The sequence below is a fragment of the Schistocerca americana genome, chromosome X, assembly GCF_021461395.2.
Source record: "Schistocerca americana isolate TAMUIC-IGC-003095 chromosome X, iqSchAmer2.1, whole genome shotgun sequence".
Classification (NCBI taxonomy): domain Eukaryota; kingdom Metazoa; phylum Arthropoda; class Insecta; order Orthoptera; family Acrididae; genus Schistocerca; species Schistocerca americana.
This window is the reverse complement of record NC_060130.1, coordinates 232,672,582-232,692,778: the sequence shown is the minus strand read 5'-3', so window position 1 is coordinate 232,692,778 and position 20,197 is coordinate 232,672,582.

Below are 20,197 nucleotides of genomic sequence, written 5' to 3'. Positions count from 1 at the left end.
CCCTTCTCCACCCGTTTGGTGAACCAGTTGAGTTGTAAACGATGGGAAATTCAAATGACCATTGTACCAATATTGGTTGGGGGTACGAGGACAGACTGTATTTTTTCCAGTTTTGCAGATATGTTCTCTGTCAGTGGGCGCATTGTTCTCCTTATGAAACAATGGTGTCACTTGACCTAGCCTCCTTATGTATACAAACTGGCCACTTGTTCTCTTATGTTATGTTAATGTGTGTCTAATGCAAATAAACTGGTCACTTTGTCTAGCCTCCGTACATGTACAAAATTGGCACCACATGTTTGATCCTTATGTAAATAGACCTCTCACTTGGCTGTGACCCTTATGTAAATAATGTGGTCGTCATTCGCCAGTCGCCTACCCTCTCCTCCACTCCTCTAGTCCAGTTGGGTTATGTATAAATTGTGGGGCCGGCTCAGTTATTACACTCCTGGAAATTGAAATAAGAACACCGTGAATTCATTGTCCCAGGAAGGGGAAACTTTATTGACACATTCCTGGAGTCAGATACATCACATGATCACACTGACAGAACCACAGGCACATAGACACAGGCAACAGAGCATGCACAATGTCGGCACTACTACAGTGTATATCCACCTTTAGCAGCAATGCAGGCTGCTATTCTCCCATGGAGACGATCGTAGAGATGCTGGATGTAGTCCTGTGGAACGGCTTGCCATGCCATTTCCACCTGGCGCCTCAGTTGGACCAGCGTTCGTGCTGGACGTGCAGACCGCGTGAGACGACGCTTCATCCAGTCCCAAACATGCTCAATGGGGGACAGATCCGGAGATCTTGCTGGCCAGGGTAGTTGACTTACACCTTCCAGAGCACGTTGGGTGGCACGGGATACATGCGGACGTGCATTGTCCTGCTGGAACAGCAAGTTCCCTTGCCGGTCTAGGAATGGTAGAACGATGGGTTCGATGACGGTTTGGATGTACCGTGCACTATTCAGTGTCCCCTCGACGATCACCAGTGGTGTACGGCCAGTGTAGGAGATCGCTCCCCACACCATGATGCCGGGTGTTGGCCCTGTGTGCCTCGGTCGTATGCAGTCCTGATTGTGGCGCTCACCTGCACGGCGCCAAACACGCATACGACCATCATTGGCACCAAGGCAGAAGCGACTCTCATCGCTGAAGACGACACGTCTCCATTCGTCCCTCCATTCACGCCTGTCGCGACACCACTGGAGGCGGGCTGCACGATGTTGGGGCGTGAGCGGAAGACGGCCTAACGGTGTGCGGGACCGTAGCCCAGCTTCATGGAGACGGTTGCGAATGGTCCTCGCCGATACCCCAGGAGCAACAGTGTCCCTAATTTGCTGGGAAGTGGCGGTGCGGTCCCCTACGGCACTGCGTAGGATCCTACGGTCTTGGCGAGCATCCGTGCGTCGCTGCGGTCCGGTCCCAGGTCGACGGGCACGTGCACCTTCCGCCGACCACTGGCGACTACATCGATGTACTGTGGAAACCTCACGCCCCACGTGTTGACCAATTCGGCGGTACGTCCACCCGGCCTCCCGCATGCCCACTATACGCCCTCGCTCAAAGTCCGTCAACTGCACATACGGTTCACGTCCACGCTGTCGCGGCATGCTACCAGTGTTAAAGACTGCGATGGAGCTCCGTATGCCACGGCAAACTAGCTGACACTGACGGCGGCGGTGCACAAATGCTGCGCAGCTAGCGCCATTCGACGGCCAACACCGCGGTTCCTGGTGTGTCCGCTGTGCCGTGCGTGTGATCATTGCTTGTACAGCCCTCTCGCAGTGTCCGGAGCAAGTATGGTGGGTCTGACACACCGGTGTCAATGTGTTCTTTATTCCATTTCTAGGAGTGTATAATTCACGGCCCAAAAGTGACATCATGATTGTCTAGGCAGTATGACGTTGGCACACCAAATATAACTGCCATCCACCACTATTCACATTTTGGGGCAATTTGTTCCAGTTCCAGTTCTAGGGTAAATCGGTAGAGTGTTTGGGCAATTTTCTTCCACTATTCCGAATACCCACTTTCTACTACTTTTCTAGAATGTCATCCAGAGAAACTGGTAAATTATAAGAAATACAAGACTTGTAGACTTTAACAATTACCACAGAGCATTATTTAAACAAATGCACTAATATCCCATCGTCCAATGTTTAACATTTACCACAGAGCCTCATTTAAGCAAGAGACCCTTGATACATCTATACTAGAATATATTTAGCAATGACTGATATAGTGTGCATTTTAGAAACACATAATAAACCTGTTCTCACTTTATCAGAGTGTTAAAAGCAATGGTCAACACACTGTGACGTGAGCACAGCAGTTGATGCAGCGGACTTGTAAAAAAAATGATGCAGTCTCAAACACAGATTCCTGCCATGTGCAGTAGTCTGATCTGTTTAAATCAAACAGAAAATGTGCACAGGAGTCCCGTGCAACTGCCACTGCCGTTGTTGCATCATTCTCGAGTGTTCTCGGCACGACTGCCGCTTCACGCCTGAGGCTGAGACGCCACCTTGTCAATGGTCATCAGCAGTGGTAACACCTGAAATAGGTAAATTAAAGTACCCCCTACATGCACGGCAGCAGTGGGCCATATAAGCAGCAGATTCTTTATGCGACTGGCCACTAATTGAGTATGTGACAAGCAGTGTGGAGATATGATGGCGTGCGCAGGGATCCCTGCGGTGGATAGCGTATACATGCAGTCTTAAACATACTCTAAGAATTTAATAACTTGTTTCGTAGCCGTTGGGAATATTTCCAGAAGTGAGGCGTTATAAACCTTCAATTACACCGATATTTTTCTGTAGTAAGACCTGTACGGTAACAATTTTTTATGTCGGCTCTATTACATACAGGCGACAGTTAAATAAAAAGCGAACACCAGCCACAACGGGACCATGGAATGGTTCCCTTCAAAAGTAATCATGACATGCATTAAGACACTGGGAGACGAGACAATCAATTCTTGTTTCATAGAATGCGGTAAGCTGCTCAAAAATGGTTGAAATGGCTCCGAGCACTATGGGACTTAACATCTGAGGTCATCAGTCCCCTATAACTTAGAACTACTTAAACCTAACTAACCTAAGGACATCACAAACATCCATGCCCGAGGCAGGATACGAATTTGCGACCGTAGCGGTCGCGCGGTTCCAGACTGTAGCGCCTAGAACCGCTCGGCGGTTAGCTGCTGTTGGACCCACAACTGCACCAACTCTGGCACATCCTCGTCTGACTGAAAACTACATCCATGCATGTCTTTCTTCATGTCGCTGAAGATGTCAATGTCAGATGGTGAAGGATCTGGGCTGTACAGAGGATGTTGCATTGTTCCCAACAAAATCACTGAAGCATAGTCTTCGTCCGATCGGTAGTTTGGGGACGGGCATTATCAAGCAATAGGATGATTAGATGCGTCAGCATGTTGATTTTATGGCGTGTCACAGTTCCTGAAAAGTGTTTTGATAGTGCTGCGCACTGATTGTTGTTTCACACTCGAGGAACTCGATGAGCAGGGAGCCTGTGCAGTTGAAGAAGACGGTCGTGACTTTACCGGATCTCGTGTGAACAGCTTTGGATTTTTTTGGTGAGGGATTTATGGGACGTTTCCACTGTTAGCTTTGCCGTTTGGCCTTGGGCTGTCGGAATGCTGTTGTATGAAATCATCTCGTTGCATGATAATGCCCTCCCAAACAGTGGCAATCGGACAAAAGCTATGCTTCAGCGATTTGGTTGGGAAACTCTGCAACATCCTCCGTACTGTGCTGATCTTCCAACGTGTGATTTTCACGTCTTTGGTGACCTGAAGAAAGACATACGAGGGCATCAGTTTCAGTCGGACCAAGAAATGCAACAGTGGTTACGGATGTGGATCCGTCAGCGTCCGACCGCTTTCTACGAAACAGGAATCGATAATCTTGTCTCCCAGTGGAGTAAACATCTTAACACGTGTGGTGATTACTCTTGAATGGAACCATTCCATGGTTACATAGTAGTTGGTGTTTAGTTTTCGTTTGACAGCTCCTCATACGAAAGGTCGTCATTTTCTGACAGCATACCAATCATGGGTGGTTGCACACGATGCCGTTAACACCGTTGCATTCTCTTGTGTACCCAAAGAGGATGTCTGCATAATTCTTAAACACAGCTGGGTCCATAGCACTTCATGCACAAGCTCGGATATTACATCCAGCGCTCCCACCTCTTATTTTAATGTACAGATTCATACACATTTTTTTTCAGATATGACTGAATCTGTATATCTGATTGACATATATTCCAATGCTTCCCAGTATTCCTTCTGCTGTCACATTATCCCCCTCACTTAGTAGAAACGATATTTTTGCCCTGAAATCATATTTTGCATAGACGAGCAAAACAAGTGCACTCGTTTCTAGGAAGTGACAATTTCTGTGGACAGTTTTCCTCGTTTAAGTTCCATAATACTACCGCTACTGTAGCAAACAGGGACATGGAAAATCTCCCCGAAGAAGCGTCAGATGCTCCCCGAAGAAGGGTCAGATGCATTTTCCCTCATTTTTGGTAGATATTTGAAGCTTCGTTTTTACAATTTGTAGCTATTCATGTGAGCGAGTACCAAAGCGATCCAAAAGTTTCTGTTTAGGGACATTGCTGCAGCATGTATGCAACTATCGTGACTCCGATGAGGATATACACTGCCGGAAAAACAATTTAGTACACCTAGAAAGACGTCGTCGATTTTGATCCGATGACGGCGTACTATGCCACTTAGGGAACAGTAAATGTTCAAAATGTGTCTGAAATCTCATGGGATTTAACTGCTGAGGGCATCAGTCCCTAAGCTTACACACTACTTAACCTAAATTATCCTAAGGACAAACACACACCCATGCCCGAGGGAGGACTCGAATCTCCGCCGGGACCAGCCGCACAATCCATGACTGCAGCGCCTTAAACCGCTCGGCTAATCCCACGCGGCTGCAGAATGTTGTTAGATCTGTTCTTTTGCCGTTATGGCAACAGAAAAGTTATGCGTTGTTCGAGCAGGATAATTCTCGGCCAGACACCTCTTGTCGCACCATTCCACAACAGTGGTTTCCGAGAGACATGCTGCCCCACACACACATTCTTCATTCTCCGATGCATGTCTACTGGTATTTGTCACTCAGCAGCCAAGAAAAGGATAACAGCACATTGGTCCTATTTGGACGCATTTGGTAATAACGTTGCCACAGTTCACGTTTCCGCATGTACCGCACACACGTCGGAAAAACACTATTATCACACTAATCCCTTGCCTACTAGTCGTTGCTTACACACCGTCGGAAAATATTGGTACAGCTCTTTAGAGGCTCCCAGTTCACTGAAGATTCGTTGTTTCAACAGCACATGAAATGATTGCACTTACAGGTCAATAGCACTAGGGTTTCTGAGGTACCAGGTATCGACCGACGCTAAAAGCCCATGGGCGGCAATGCAGGTGCTGACTCTAGCATCCAGTCGATCGTACAAATGGCGTATACTATCGGACACGTTATGCCACACTTGTTAACTTAGTTCTGTAAGATTTTATAGTTGACGAATCACACGTCACTGCTTGTCCCATCATACCCCACACGTACTCGATCGGAGACAAATCCGGAGATTGTGCTGGCCAGGGATGTTGCTGCACGTCTTGCACAGCACGTTAAGTTTCACAGGCAGTGTCTACATCTACATCTACATCCACACTCCGCAAGCCACCTCACGGTGTGTGGCAGAGGATTCCTTGAGTACCTCTATCGGTTCTCCCTTCTATTCCAGTGTCGTATTGTTCGTGGAAAGAAGGATTGTCGGTATGCCTCTGTGTGGGCTCTAATCTCTCTGATTTTATCCTCATGGTCTCTTCGCGAGATATACGTAGGAGGGAGCAATATACTGCTTGACTTCTCGGTGAAGGTATGTTCTCGAAACTTCAACAAAAGCCCGTACCGAGCTACTGAGCGTCTCTCTTGCAGAGTCTTCCACTGGAGTTTATCTATCATCTCCGTAACGCTTTCGCGATTGCTAAATCATCCGGTAACGAAGCGTGCTGCTCTCCGTTGGATCTTCTCTATCTCTTCTATCAACCCTATCTGGTACGGATCGCACACCGGTGAGCAGTATTCAAGCAGTGGATGAACATGTGTACTGTAACCTACTTCCTTTGTTTTCGGACTGCATTTCCTCGGAAACCACTTGTTGTGGAATGGTGCGACAAGGGGTGCTACTGCTTCACGATAACGCACGTTCCCATATGGCAAATGTCGTAACGCACAAGTTACGTCAACTGAAGTGGGAGACATTCGAGGACCCGCCTTATGGTCCTGATCTCTCCCCATCTGATTATCACGCCTTGTGCTACTTAAAAAACGGCCTTGAAGGGTCCACGATTCCTTTCAGGCGAGGATGTGCCGCAGAGTAGCAGGCAGTTCTGGACTTCTTCATGCAGCAGGACGTGGTGTTTTACGAAACGGGTATTTTCAGCCTGGTGGGTCGGTGAGATGATTACCTCAATGCTCGCCGTAATTTCGCCTGATTGACATACCGATTCTGAACTGTGCAGCCTTCGAAAGCAAAAATTTTAATCGCCCCTTATGTAAAAGTTCATTAGCATTTTATAGTAGCTACCACATTACCACCAAGGATTGGGCACTAGCGTCCCCCTCATTTAAGAACCAAAATACTAACATTCTCGGACATGTATAGTCAAATTAGTGTCTTGCGACAAGCAACGGGCGTGTAGAAACTTAAATGGTATTTCATGGGAGAAAGGCAACATATGTGGTAGGCGGCAACATACTCTCCTCGATTTGCAACAGTAAGGTCTCTGTGAGGCATAACGGCCATCTCGTAGCATCTGCCACTGAAGCACGCATGCAGCTCTTCGTTGTACCTCCTGTCAAATTATCCTAGAATGGGTTGTAGATTGACGACCAATACCCAAAACAACGCCGAACAAGTGCTTTGTAAGCAACTTCTTCTCTCATAGATTAATTGAGTGGCCCAGATGCAAAATGCTCAAATTGTGTGATAAGCGAAACAGAGATAATCGCGAAATACTCGTCCCATCGAAACTACTAAAGTTAAAGACTTCATTTACTTTTTAAAAATAAGCAAGATCTAATTAATTACTCGGTATTAATGGCTGAGATCTGCGATTGTGTTTTATAAGTTAAAATCTCAAGTGAAATATTGACTTTGGGGTTTTTCACCAGATTTATGCAGTTGACAGGTTTTGAAAATGTATCGATCCCATTACAAAACAAACATTCGGTTGCCAAACCCGCTATCTGGTGGTTTTTTAAGAATGAAAGAAGGATGGAATGTAATTATTGGGAATGTAAAAAAAAATGCGTTATATTTCAAAGAGAAGTCTGAAAATTGTACAAAATTTGCATAGAAAAATACGAAAGTGACATTATTTTACCAAGAAAAACGGACTTACTTAGCGTCAAAAAGAGAACATAATGAATGTTCATCGTTAGGTTTTTAAAAAAAATTTTAATGCACCATCGTGTTTCAACATCATATTAGTAAACCAGCGATTAAATTTTAGATAATGATAAAATTGGAGGGAAATTACATCTCAGTTAAAGCAGAGACAAAAAAGTCTGGAAAATGAAATTGGCTGAAAATTGCTTTTAAATGAGACCGACTTCAGCACTGTCCATCAACTCAAAATCGCTTCCGGGTTCTTCCTCGTCCTGAGGGTTGGTAGGGCAGGAGCGACTCTAGAGTGGCTTCCTGCTCGTTTCACATCTCAGTGTAGAATCTGAGTTTGTCGTTGGTCACTCAGTCTTCACAAAATGCTTTATGACTCTCCGAGCTTGGCTTGTGAAAGTTGTACACCTGCCGTGACTGGTATGGGCCGCTTCCTTTGCTGAAATTTTTTCCCTTCTCCATGATGCTCTTCCCTCTCCAGCTTCAAAATTGTAGAAGGGCACTCCACGAATTAGACAAATACACTCCTGGAAACTGAAATAAGAACACCGTGAATTCATTGTCCCAGGAAGGGGAAACTTTATGGACACATTCCTGGGGTCAGATACATCACATGATCACACTGACAGAACCACAGGCACATAGACACAGGCAACAGAGCATGTACAATGTCGGCACTAGTACAGTGTATATCCACCTTTCGCAGCAATGCAGGCTGCTATTCTTCCATGGAGACGATCGTAGAGATGCTGGATGTAGTCCTGTGGAACGGCTTGCCATGCCATTTCCACCTGGCGCCTCAGTTGGACCAGCGTTCGTGCTGGACGTGCAGACCGCGTGAGACGACGCTTCATCCAGTCCCAAACATGCTCAATGGGGGGCAGATCCGGAGATCTTGCTGGCCAGGGTAGTTGACTTACACCTTCTAGAGCACGTTGGGTGGCACGGGATACATGCGGACGTGCATTGTCCTGTTGGAACAGCAAGTTCCCTTGCCGGTCTAGGAATGGTAGAACGATGGGTTCGATGACGGTTTGGATGTACCATGCACTAATCAGTGTCCCCTCGACGATCACCAGTGGTGTACGGCCAGTGTAGGAGATCGCTCCCCACACCATGATGCCGGGTGTTGGCCCTGTGTGCCTCGGTCGTATGCAGTCCTGATTGTGGCGCTCACCTGCACGGCACCAAACACGCATACGACCATCATTGGCACCAAGGCAGAAGCGACTCTCATCGCTGAAGACGACACGTCTCCATTCGACCCTCCATTCACGCCTGTCGCGACACCACTGGAGGCGGGCTGCACGATGTTGGGGCGTGAGCGGAAGACGGCCTAACGTTGTGCGGGACCGTAGCCCAGCTTCATGGAGACGGTTGCGAATGGTCCTCGCCGATACCCCAGGAGCAACAGTGTCCCTAATTTGCTGGGAAGTGGCGGTGCGGTCCCCTACGGCACTGCGTAGGATCCTACGGTCTTGGCGTGCATCCGTGCGTCGCTGCGGTCCGCTCCCAGGTCGACGGGCACGTGCACCTTCCGCCGACCACTGGCGACAACATCGATGTACTGTGGAGAACTCACGCCCCACGTGTTGAGCAATTCGGCGGTACGTCCACCCGGCCTCCCGCATGCCCACTATACGCCCTCGCTCAAAGTCCGTCAACTGCACATACGGTTCACGTCCACGCTGTCGCGGCATGCTACCAGTGTTAAAGACTGCGATGGAGCTCCGTATGCCACGGCAAACTGGCTGACACTGACGGCGGCGGTGCACAAATGCTGCGCAGCTAGCGCCATTCGACGGCCAACACCGCGGTTCCTGGTGTGTCCGCTGTGCCGTGCGTGTGATCATTGCTTGTACAGCCCCCTCGCAGTGTCCGGAGCAAGTATGGTGGGTCTGACACACCGGTGTCAATGTGTTCTTTTTTCCATTTCCAGGAGTGTATTTTTGTTTCTGCTTTTTTTGAAAATGTTTCTTTTTTGGCTTTTTTAATCTGGAAATGCCAGTTACCAGTCACATTTGCTAAGCCTCCCGCTTATGTCATAACAATTTGTGTCAACAGAGTTTTCATCGCATAACATCGTTTTAATAATACTTTTCATGTCCTTATCTTTCTGTTTTGGAAACGTTTCTTTTCCACTAAGCAGGACGCCGCCTCCTTTTCCGGGAGGGACCCTCGGTCTCGTTCTGGTCGTTTTCACCTATTACTACCGGTTCGATTTCTTGCAGAATTCCTGTTATTTCAGTTATTTCCACTTCGTTTGTACCACCTTCTGCACTTAAATCATTCACAAAATAACTCATTTTCTTCATAACACTCACGCAAATATGTCAACACACATCCTGCTGTTCAATTGAACTATGCTTTCCGACGTATATTTCGACAACGCATAGGCAGTGAGAGCTCCACTGTTGAGTACGCATTCGCTACAGCGCAGCCAACCTAACTATGAATAAGAAAAACATTCCTTACAGCCGTAACAAACTGAAATGTAGCTTTGACTGACTAGGCTGGAAAGTCTGATGTCTGTTGGTGTGCTTTGCATCCGGACATTGCACGGCGACCGCCATGGCTGTTGAACTTGGCGTGTTTTTCAATCTATGGACATGTAACGGGCTTTTCTTCCGAAGAGAACGTGCAGTTAGCGGTTTTTACTACCGAAGACGATATTTTACAGTCATTTTCAACGGTTTTTAGCGGGTTTTGCACCCTGCAACCTATTCCACTGCGTTGAAGCTGAAAAAATCTACACGATAGTGTGCTTATCTCAAAATCGAAAAAAATTGCATTTAGCGGCTTTTGCATCTGGGCTACTCAATTAGTTTTCTCTAAGATTTCACCAAAATACTGAGAGTACTGCGGCATATATCTCTGCTTCATGTATTCATTCTATTGTACACCACTCTGGACGATTACCCCTAGATATTAAATGGCTATTACTGTTTCCACCAATAGTATAATCATAAAACACGTGATTTGTTCTCCTATTTGTTTTCTGTAGATTCTATTTATTTACATCCAGTCCCTGTACCGACTCTCCATTATCTGCAGTTCGCTATTGCTCTCTTGTGGACAACAGCATTCTCTGAGATCAGCCTAAATCTACATCTAAACACATACTCCGCAAACCACTGTACAGTTTACAGCAGAGGATACATTGTAACAGTATTATCGAGTTTGTCTCCCGTTGTGACAAAGGAAGACGTGATTGTCTATATCTCTTTTTAAATGTCCTAATCTCTCTTATGATCGATACGTTAGATATACGTTGGCATCACAGTCTTCACTGAATGCAGTTTCTTCAAAATTTACAGTTATCTTCGTGATTTATTTGTTTAAGGTTTTCTGAATATCCAGCGTCCATCTCGGCAAGCTACTCTCAACATGAATTTAGGGTTTGAAGATACTTGGTCGGTAGCGGGGTTTCGTCGTTCAGGTAGGCCAAAGTCTGTTACTACTGAAGTGAATCTTAATGTTGTCACGTGATGTTTTATGCAACAATCTGCTAAATCTTAAAGAAAAGCGTCCAAGGAGTATGGAGTAGCAATACCAACACTATGAAGGATTCAGAAGAAGTTGAAATTGATACCATTTATTCCTCCTTTACTTCAAGGCCTAATTGAAGGTGATCTGGACTGGCGTATTGAATTATGCACTATGCGACTTGTAGATAGTCCGACAAGAAGCCGATCACAAGTTTTAGAAAAGCATTCTTTGGGGTGAATATTCGACTTTTAATGTGAATGGCAGAATGTACACATACTACTGTGTCTAGTGGGATTCTACATATCCCAACGATGGAGCCAGTGTTAAACTCTGCTGCTGTGAGTGTGTGGACAAGGGTTTTCTCTGGTAGACTAACTGGGCATTATTTTTATAAAGAGTTCTGTCATTTCCGTAAATCACTTAGATATGTTTCAAGAAATTTTGTTATAACTGGAAAACATTCCACTTTTTTGAACGTCTGCATCCGGTTAAGAAAAAGCTGATGTGGTAACAAGAAGGCGCATCCTACGTTATAGAGTAGTTACACAGCGGAAATGTATTACGGACATATGTAAAATTTGCTCGAGGTCCTCTCCAAGGTAAGGCAAGGCAGGCCAACGCCCCATGTCGCAATCAAAATGCCACACAAGCAGAAAGCCGATATTGCTGGAAGCAGAACAAAACCAGAAGATATTGCCTCACCTTGTGCAACTGATGGGCCGGAATCTTAAACTCAGCAATATGGCCTCAGCGAGGAGAAGTCAATCGTCATTCTAACAGCACAGCTTGGTTTTGTAAGAGAGACTAAAATAAAGTTTCACAAGTACGCCAGTCAGCCTGAGGATATGGCGAAAAGGCAACAAGCTGAAGCCCTCAAAGCCATTCTTGTGAAGTAGAGAGGTAGTGAAGACTGCTGATGGACCTGGAAAATTGGGCCACATTCTGTCATTGCCAGCCAGGAATAACGTTCTTTCCTCAGGCAAGCAGTAATAAATACTCAGGCTACTGAGCCTTGACAACCTTATGTTGCAGTAACCAGCTACGAGGCCGAATCTGTGATAGGCTGCTATTATTCCCCTAGATGACTTCCGTCTTTGAGAGTACTACCGGACTGATCAGCTGTACCTGGTCGCTGTGAGCCGCCGACATCGCAGCCACTGATGAGAAGTCTTGGACACACCTACCTCCGGCTTGCTAAATTGAAATGACGATGTTTGTCACACCGTCCACCTGTCACAGTGTTTGGGAGGTGCGCTACTTCTGCTGCCCCTGATTAGTACTTGGAAGCAGTCATCTCTGACATTCCTTGGTGAAAAGACTACGCTGTTGTTTCTCTCCACGCCGTGCAGAGGTGATGGCGTCGACAAAAGAACGGTCTCACCCAGGGCAGTGTGCTGGCCCCCTACTATTTAACCTATACACCAATGATCAACCAACACCGGAACGTACTACCCATTTCTTGTATGCCGATTATCTGGCCATTACAGCACAAGGAAATAGCTTCGAGGAAGTAGAAGGGAAATTAGAAAGCTCGCTACACGTAATGTCTGAATACTGTAAAGAGAACTCCCTCAAACCAAATCCATCTAAGACACAGGTTAGCGCTTTCCACCTCCGCACAAAACAGGCAAACAGGAAGCTGAACGTCACCTGGAATGGCAACAAACTGGACCATACGGACAAACCAACATACCTTGGTGTCGTGCTGGATAGCTCACTGACGTACAGATATCACTGTGAAAAAACCTGCCAAAAAGTTGCTGCCAGGAACAATATTTTAAGAAAACTGACTAGTCCGACTGTATTACGAACAACTGCTCAAGCACTTTGCTTCTCCACGGCAGAATATGCATGCCCTGTATGGTCCCGATCCACACATGCCAAAAAAGTGACTACAGTCCTTAATGAAACATGCAGGCTAACAACAGGATGCATGAAACCCACTCCACTTGGGAAAATATACAAAGCAGCTGGATTCTCATCTCCTGAATCCCGAAGAATCGCTCACGAACATACAGAAAAATTTAAACAGATTTTCGACGAGCGCCACCCGCTGCATGGTTCTTCATGTGGACGTAGCAGGCTTAAATCCCGCAAGAGATTTCTCACTAGTGAATTGAACGAGCCTCTGAAAGACTACCCTGCCTCATGAGAAATACCCAGCGGCAGTACATCAAGCTGGAAGATTTGGAGAACACTGAACCGCATCAGAACAGGCGTAGCACCAGTTAACGCAAACCTAGTCAAATGGGGCTTCAAGGACGAAGGAGACAGCAAATGCGACTGTGGTGAAGTCCAGAATATGGAACACCTTCTACAGTGTTCCATCTGCCCCACAAGGTGTACCCTTGACGAACTATGGCTTGAAAAGAGAGAAACATTGGACTTGGCCCGACATTGGGCTGAAAGGCTTTGAAACAAACCTCCGGACACGAAAAAGTAAAAGTAAGTACCCAAGCGCACTCTTTCGAAGTATACGAGAGAACTCTGGTAACACACAGTCTCTGTCCAGGGCAGCAACACCTCTTGTACGGGCTACACCGTTCGTCAAAGAGGCCCGTCGCCCACCCGACACCGTGATTGCACGAGCAGGACGCTGTAGGGCGACGTACTCCGCATATTGCTGAGACAGCGTCAGCACGTTACGAGGCCGTGCGCTGCACTGCCGTTGGCCTGGGCACAGACACAGAGAGAGGTTGTGAACTTTCATGTAATAAATTCTGGTTCCGTTAACGTTGTATCATTAGCGCCCAGCGCTCCCACCGGCCTGCTCCACCGCACTCCAGGCTCCGTCATCTTGACAACAGGAGGTCCCTACACAGCTATTGTGAAACACTTTGTATGACTTTGATGAATGGATCTGAAGTCAGAACACTAATGAATGACCCCCATGGTCCCAAGATATCACACCCAACGATTTTTCGGTCTTGGGTATACTAAAAAATTAGGTTTATTCCGTCAAGATTCGTGATATTGAACATTTGAAGGAACGAACGCAATCAGAATTTGAAAACCTACAGTCCCAGATAATTTGCGACAAAATTTGTAAACCAGTGTTGCAAAGATGCAACTTTTGCTTATAACAGGATGGAAATACTCGTAACTTTGATTACCTTTTGTAGGTTCAATGATTCCTACGTGTATTTCTTTGTTGATAGTAAATTTGTATTTCACTTGTTTAGTTCTGTTGCACCAAACGTGTCTTTGACAAGTGACTTATAGAATGTAATTCAAAATGTTATCCATCTGAAGATGAGGACGATAGCCTGAAACCTATTATGCATTAAAATGGAGGTTTTTAAAAGTGATTATATCTGGTTGCTTTCTTCATCTACAACTTTTAAGACAACGCCTGTGGGATTGTTTCTGAGACTATGGGATTGCTTTGACACTGTATGATGAACTTACAATCGTTGCACGAGGCAGTGGCTCCTCAACGTGAAATGTCAGGAAGCGCTTTCACAAGACTCGTACAGACGGCCGATGTGGCCGAGCGGTTCTAGGTGCTTCAGTCACTTCAGCGTGACCGCTACGGTCGCAGGTTCGAATCCTGCCTCGGGCACTGATGCGTGTGATGTCCTTAGGTTAGTTAGGTTTAAGTAGTTCTAAGTTCTAGGGGACTGATGACCTTAGATGTTAAGTCCCATAGTGCTCAGAGCCATTTGAACCAGGACTCGTTCAGCTCCACGTCAAGGCTAGCTAACTTGGTCCGTGTGAGGACGGCTTTACTGTCCAATCCGGTACCGGGGCAGTTAAGACTGGAGTTCGCGAGCCCATGTGGACGCAGAGAGAAAGCTCACTTGCATTTCCGCCACCTCTGCTGCTAATCACCGAGCCTACAATTTTTATGGTTCTCTTTGTTCAAATTTGACTACTTTGTCAAAGATTTTACTGCGACTGCCATGTCTTCACTGTGACATACAGGAATTTATGGTGAAAATGTAGCTTCTTAGCGCGCTCTAGGGTAATGTTTCATGGTTTTTCAACTTTATACACATACTTGTTTGTGACTAGTATTAAGTTAGGTTAGGTTAGGTTAGTGTTGTTTTAACGTCCCGTCGACAACGAGGTCATTAGAGACAGAGCGCAAGCTCGGGTTAGGGAAGGATGGGGAAGGAAATCGGCGGTGCCCTTTCAAAGGACCCATCCCGGCATTTGCCTGAAACGATTTAGGGAAATTACGGAAAACCTAAATCAGGATGGCTGGAGACGGGATTGAACCGTCGTCCTCCCGAATGCGACTAGTATTAAGTATGCTGTTTCGAGCTAGAGGCCATGTTCCATGTTCAAGGATCGATACTGATCCATTATTTACTCATGCATGACTATAGGGCATAGAACGCCTTACTATCATAGTAATGTGGGGATTAGGGATTACATGGAGTTCCTTGCTGTTTCATTTTTAATGATTTGTGGTCTTGTAATTCACGCTGTCCCAAAAAATGGTTCAAATGGCTCTGAGCACTATGGGACTTAACATCTAAGGTCATCAGTCCCCTAGAACTTAGAACTACTTAAACCTAAACTAACCTAAGGACATCACACACATCAGTGCCCGAGGCAGGATTCGAACCTGCCACCGTAGCAGCAGCGCGGTTCCGGACTGAATCGCCTAGAACCACTCTCCCACGGCGGCCGGCCACGCTGTCCCATGGAGCACCTATGTAGTGTCGTTCCATAATTTTGTCGTGTATATTTCTCGAACAGTAATCAAAAGTGTGGTAAATCCACAGTTACCAATACCTTTCGCCGTCCACACAGACCCAGATCCGTACGCTGATCCGGCGCAAACGCAGCTGGCCGTACCGGCACACCACTGATGTTATTTGATGGACTGAGCCAAGGCTCGCTAGCCGCGGACGCGGAAATCGAGACCAGAGGTTCCACCGTCGGCTTCCGGCACGAGTCTACAACACTGGCTGAGCGCTTCGACTCAAAACTTACACCGTCAACGTCAGTGACGTCAATACTTGTCTATATCTATGGCGACGCGAGCCTCCCGGCTTAACTCTACGCCGTGCGGTCAACTGTTACCTACCGTGCAGCCCTTTAGATGCGGACGTTGTTACGCTACTGACCTCGTATCGCCTCCGAGGCAGTTCCACGTTATTGTACATTGGCCGTCGCGTGTTGTAACTTAACAACAAACAGAATATAAAAACTAGTGTTTGTTTGCGTTGTGTGCACCATCAAAAAGTGACTTCGAATTCCCCTCAGTCTTCGAGATGACTGGGTGTTTGTGTTGTCCTCATCATTTCATCTTCATTCATGAACTTGGCGAGATTGGGCTGAGCAAAGGTTGGGAATTTGTACGGGTGCTGATAATCGCGCAGTTGAGCGCCCCACAAACCAAACATCATCATCATCATCATCATCATCATCTGTTCAGTTAATTTTCATCCCGAAGCTATTGATAAATTTATAACGATTACGTGCTTACTTACCATTTGCCTAAAGTCGTAGTTGATGTGAACATACTTAACTGAATATTTTCTACCTTCAGTGGAATTGATAATTAATCAAGGCGCCATTGGCAGATGATATATTTATTTCTTTGCATCCATATTACGATAGGTATAAGGTAGGTCTGATTTGTTGACAACTTCGAGATGCCGGCCGAAGTGGCCGCGCGGTTCTGGCGCTGCAGTCTGGAACCGCGAGACCGCTACGGTCGCAGGTTCGAATCCTGCCTCGGGCATGGATGTGTGTGATGTCCTTAGGTTAGTGAGGTTTAACTAGTTCTAAGTTCTAGAGGACTAATGACCTCAGCAGTTGAGTCCCATAGTGCTCAGAGCCATTTGAACCATTTTTGAACCAACTTCGAGATACGTGCTGGTCCGGAATATGTTGAGAAAGACTATTGTAATGAGTATTTCTTGTAAATAGATATTAGGCTATACAACGTGAAGTCTACATCTCCATTGTACGCACCTTGTCTATTAGAGAGCATAAAATAAATTTTCAGGTTTTGTGAACAGGTTTCGGTGTGTTGATCGTAATCATGTGTTACTCAAACATAGGTTAAACATCTCGTATATTTATCATTGTTATAAAACTCCTCTCTACATCCGAATATCTCATAAGCAGAATTTAGACCTTGTTACTATTCATTCGTTTATCAAAATTTTGCATGCAAAGGGAAATATCTTCAGGGTTTTAACACTGAGATCATACCAATTACGTGCTCAGATTAAATTTAAAAAGGAGTTAGAGGTTTACAATTTCTGCGGTGTCCATTGTTCGGTCGGCTAGCTTTCTCATGAAAGAGAGATGAAATTATTACTCTCTCGGCATTTGCTAAGTCGTTAATCGGTGTACTGAATCATTTGTTTTCTTTCATGACTTTTTCTGTAGGGCACTGGCCCTCTTATGAATCAGCAATTGTCGCCACGTCTCATTGATCTAGCTAGTCATAGTAGCTGCTTCGTCCTTAACAGTAGCCGCTTGGACTCTCTTCTCGCCTCAGATTGGTACCGCTCGCTCAAATGCACTCGAGACATCGAAGTACCAGTTGTATGAGCCGTGATAAGCAGACGCCAGCAGTCAGTCAGTCAATGCTTCGCTTCAACATCTCTGTTACATTTGCAGACTTGCCATTCAAGACTTTCTGACCTACTATTAATATGCTATCCCTGTATCTGAACGACATTTTCGTCAAGAATTACGCTATCCTCGAGGTACAATGCAAGACGGACGATAGTTACAAGGAGCTTGACTAAAAAAATGGAACATATCCAATTTTGTCATTTTAGAGTTAGTTATAGCTTCTTATAACCAAGGCAGAGAAGTGTCAGGGAAGAAAACACACCGTGTTCTGGGGTGCACATTTTCCCGCCATTAGGTAACAGGTTTTATCTACGTCTAAGAAAGGAGATATCTCTCTTCACTAATATAAGCCATCTCCATCGAGTGTTGAATGTGGAAGATTGTGTCTGGAGTTTCAGATTTACAATAGTTGTGGATAGTATTAAAGTAAGTAAAAACGAAACTGTGCTTTACGAGTGTAATTCCAGCTTACCGTCTTGTTTCAGGGTTTTTGACTAAGAAGAAAATTACAGTCCATTAACGAATATGCTATATACAAAGTTTTAATTATGCTATAGATAAAGTTTTAATTAAGATTTTCCATACTACAAAAATGAGACTTGCCAAATAACTACGTTGCAAATGAAGGGAGAAGAGAAATCCTGAAAAATGCTCATGAGCTGCATATATGAAAAGCAGAGGCAATAACGTCAAGAACCCCCAATAATCTTCTTCCATACGTAGCCGCTATATACCATACCTTCTATCTTGATTCAAAGGATGGACTAAATCAAGGAGATGAGGGATACATTGCTGAAGATGATGAGTAAATCAGCAACTCCACTGCTAGCAACGCAGGAACTGGAAATATTTTGTAAATGTCTAGGTACTCTGTCCATACCAGGAATTTTCTTCAAAAATCCTTGGAATGAAGAAGCGTAACGTGAACATGTTCCAGTTTGGTCAAAATTCCAGCAGCTCTATAAAAGCTGTCAAAGAAACAACTGGAAGTCAAATTTCATCGTAACAGTAATTTTAAAATGTTGCTGATATTCTAAAAAATACGATAAAACGATGTATTCATGTACCATATTTTTCACAATAAACAACGTATGTAAATGAGGTTGTTTTCGGAGGTCAGAATATGGACATGCTTCACGTCTTATTCAAGCGTCTTACTGTCACTCTTCTGAAACCAGTGTAAAACTCTTACTATCTTTCTGTGCTCCTATTCCTCATCTTCTGACCTCTGAACCCTCAGCCAAACTACCTACTGTTACTGAGATTCTCGATCTCAGCAATACTACTGATGACAACTCAAATTTTCGGGCAGACTGTGCTGTAGGACTGGAACCCGTAATTATAATCTGTTCCCAATTCAACTAACAATATTTCTGATCGTATTTCAACATGTCAGAGTTTCCAATAGCACCAGAAGAGACAATAACGGTTAATCCTGATGCCATAGTCAAGAAGGCAGGATATTTGTACAGTACCGAGAATTTCAGTATTGCGTTCATCTTGTTTATGTTTTCAGCCGTCAGCTCTTCTCTGGTACGTAATTTGTACCAACCTTTTACATGCCCGCAAAGAAACAAATCAAACGGGCTTAAATCGAGAGAACGCTCGGGCCACGCATACGTGTGCTAGGCCTATTGTTCCGCAAAGCCCAACAGTTAAGTACACTTAATTCTGCCAAACTGGAATCAGCTGTTGCTGCGCACAGAATGCTGCACAGAATCCAGCAGTTTTGCAAGTACGTGTACGCATAAACTCATGGGAAGATACTCCAGCAAACTATGCTGGAGGCAATGTAAGACGTAGTAAGTCATTCCCAACTACTACAGGCCGAATATTCACAGGAAAAAGGTTGATGGTATCTAAGACAAATCAGACGTGGATTCCAGATGTGCATAATCCAACTGTTAACCGATATCAAGATGTACATCAGCGTGTAGCATCAAATTCTGACCGCAGATTCGAGGTTCTGCTGAATCAGTCGATAAAGACTAAGGCTGCATTGCGCGACGAGGACGGATATTTGCTGCAATGGTCTCATTCACAAAGACTGTGTAAATAACTATAATATTAAAAGCACACTTAGTGATAGACTGAACGAGGTTGTGCAGTGGTTGAGAAGGTTTACTCCTGTCTGAGAGTATTTTGGTGCGCATCCCCGTCCCATTGTCCAGCCTTAGCTTTCTTCCGGCATCCCTAAATCGCTTAAAACCATTGCTGGGACGGTTCCTACGAATTCCAAATGGTTGGAACTGTAGAATGAAAACGCGCCCTAAAATCTACGTGACCTAATACCTCCGTAACAAATTATCAGTGCTTTTCAACTCCCTCCTCGTATATGGAGAAACATAAACAGAATTGCCATGAGGTACAATATTTGTGCAGAAAATACATGCAAGTAGCAAAATTCTCCAAGAGCAGTTTGCGACTGTGGATCTACAAGGCAATCTTCTCATCAGCTTCTCGAAGAATGTGAGCTTGGAGCATACCCTGATGATCTAAAGGAGCTCATCGTTCCAACACCCATGTGCCTTGAGCGATCTTCGCATATTAAATTTATATTTTATGTGTTGTGACTCTTTAAATGTCCCGCAATACAAGTCTTTCAAAAGCTAAATGAATAAATGCTTGAAAAGGACAAGGCAGATTTCCTTCTCCAACGAGCTTGTGCTCCGTCGCTAAAGTACGAGTACTCG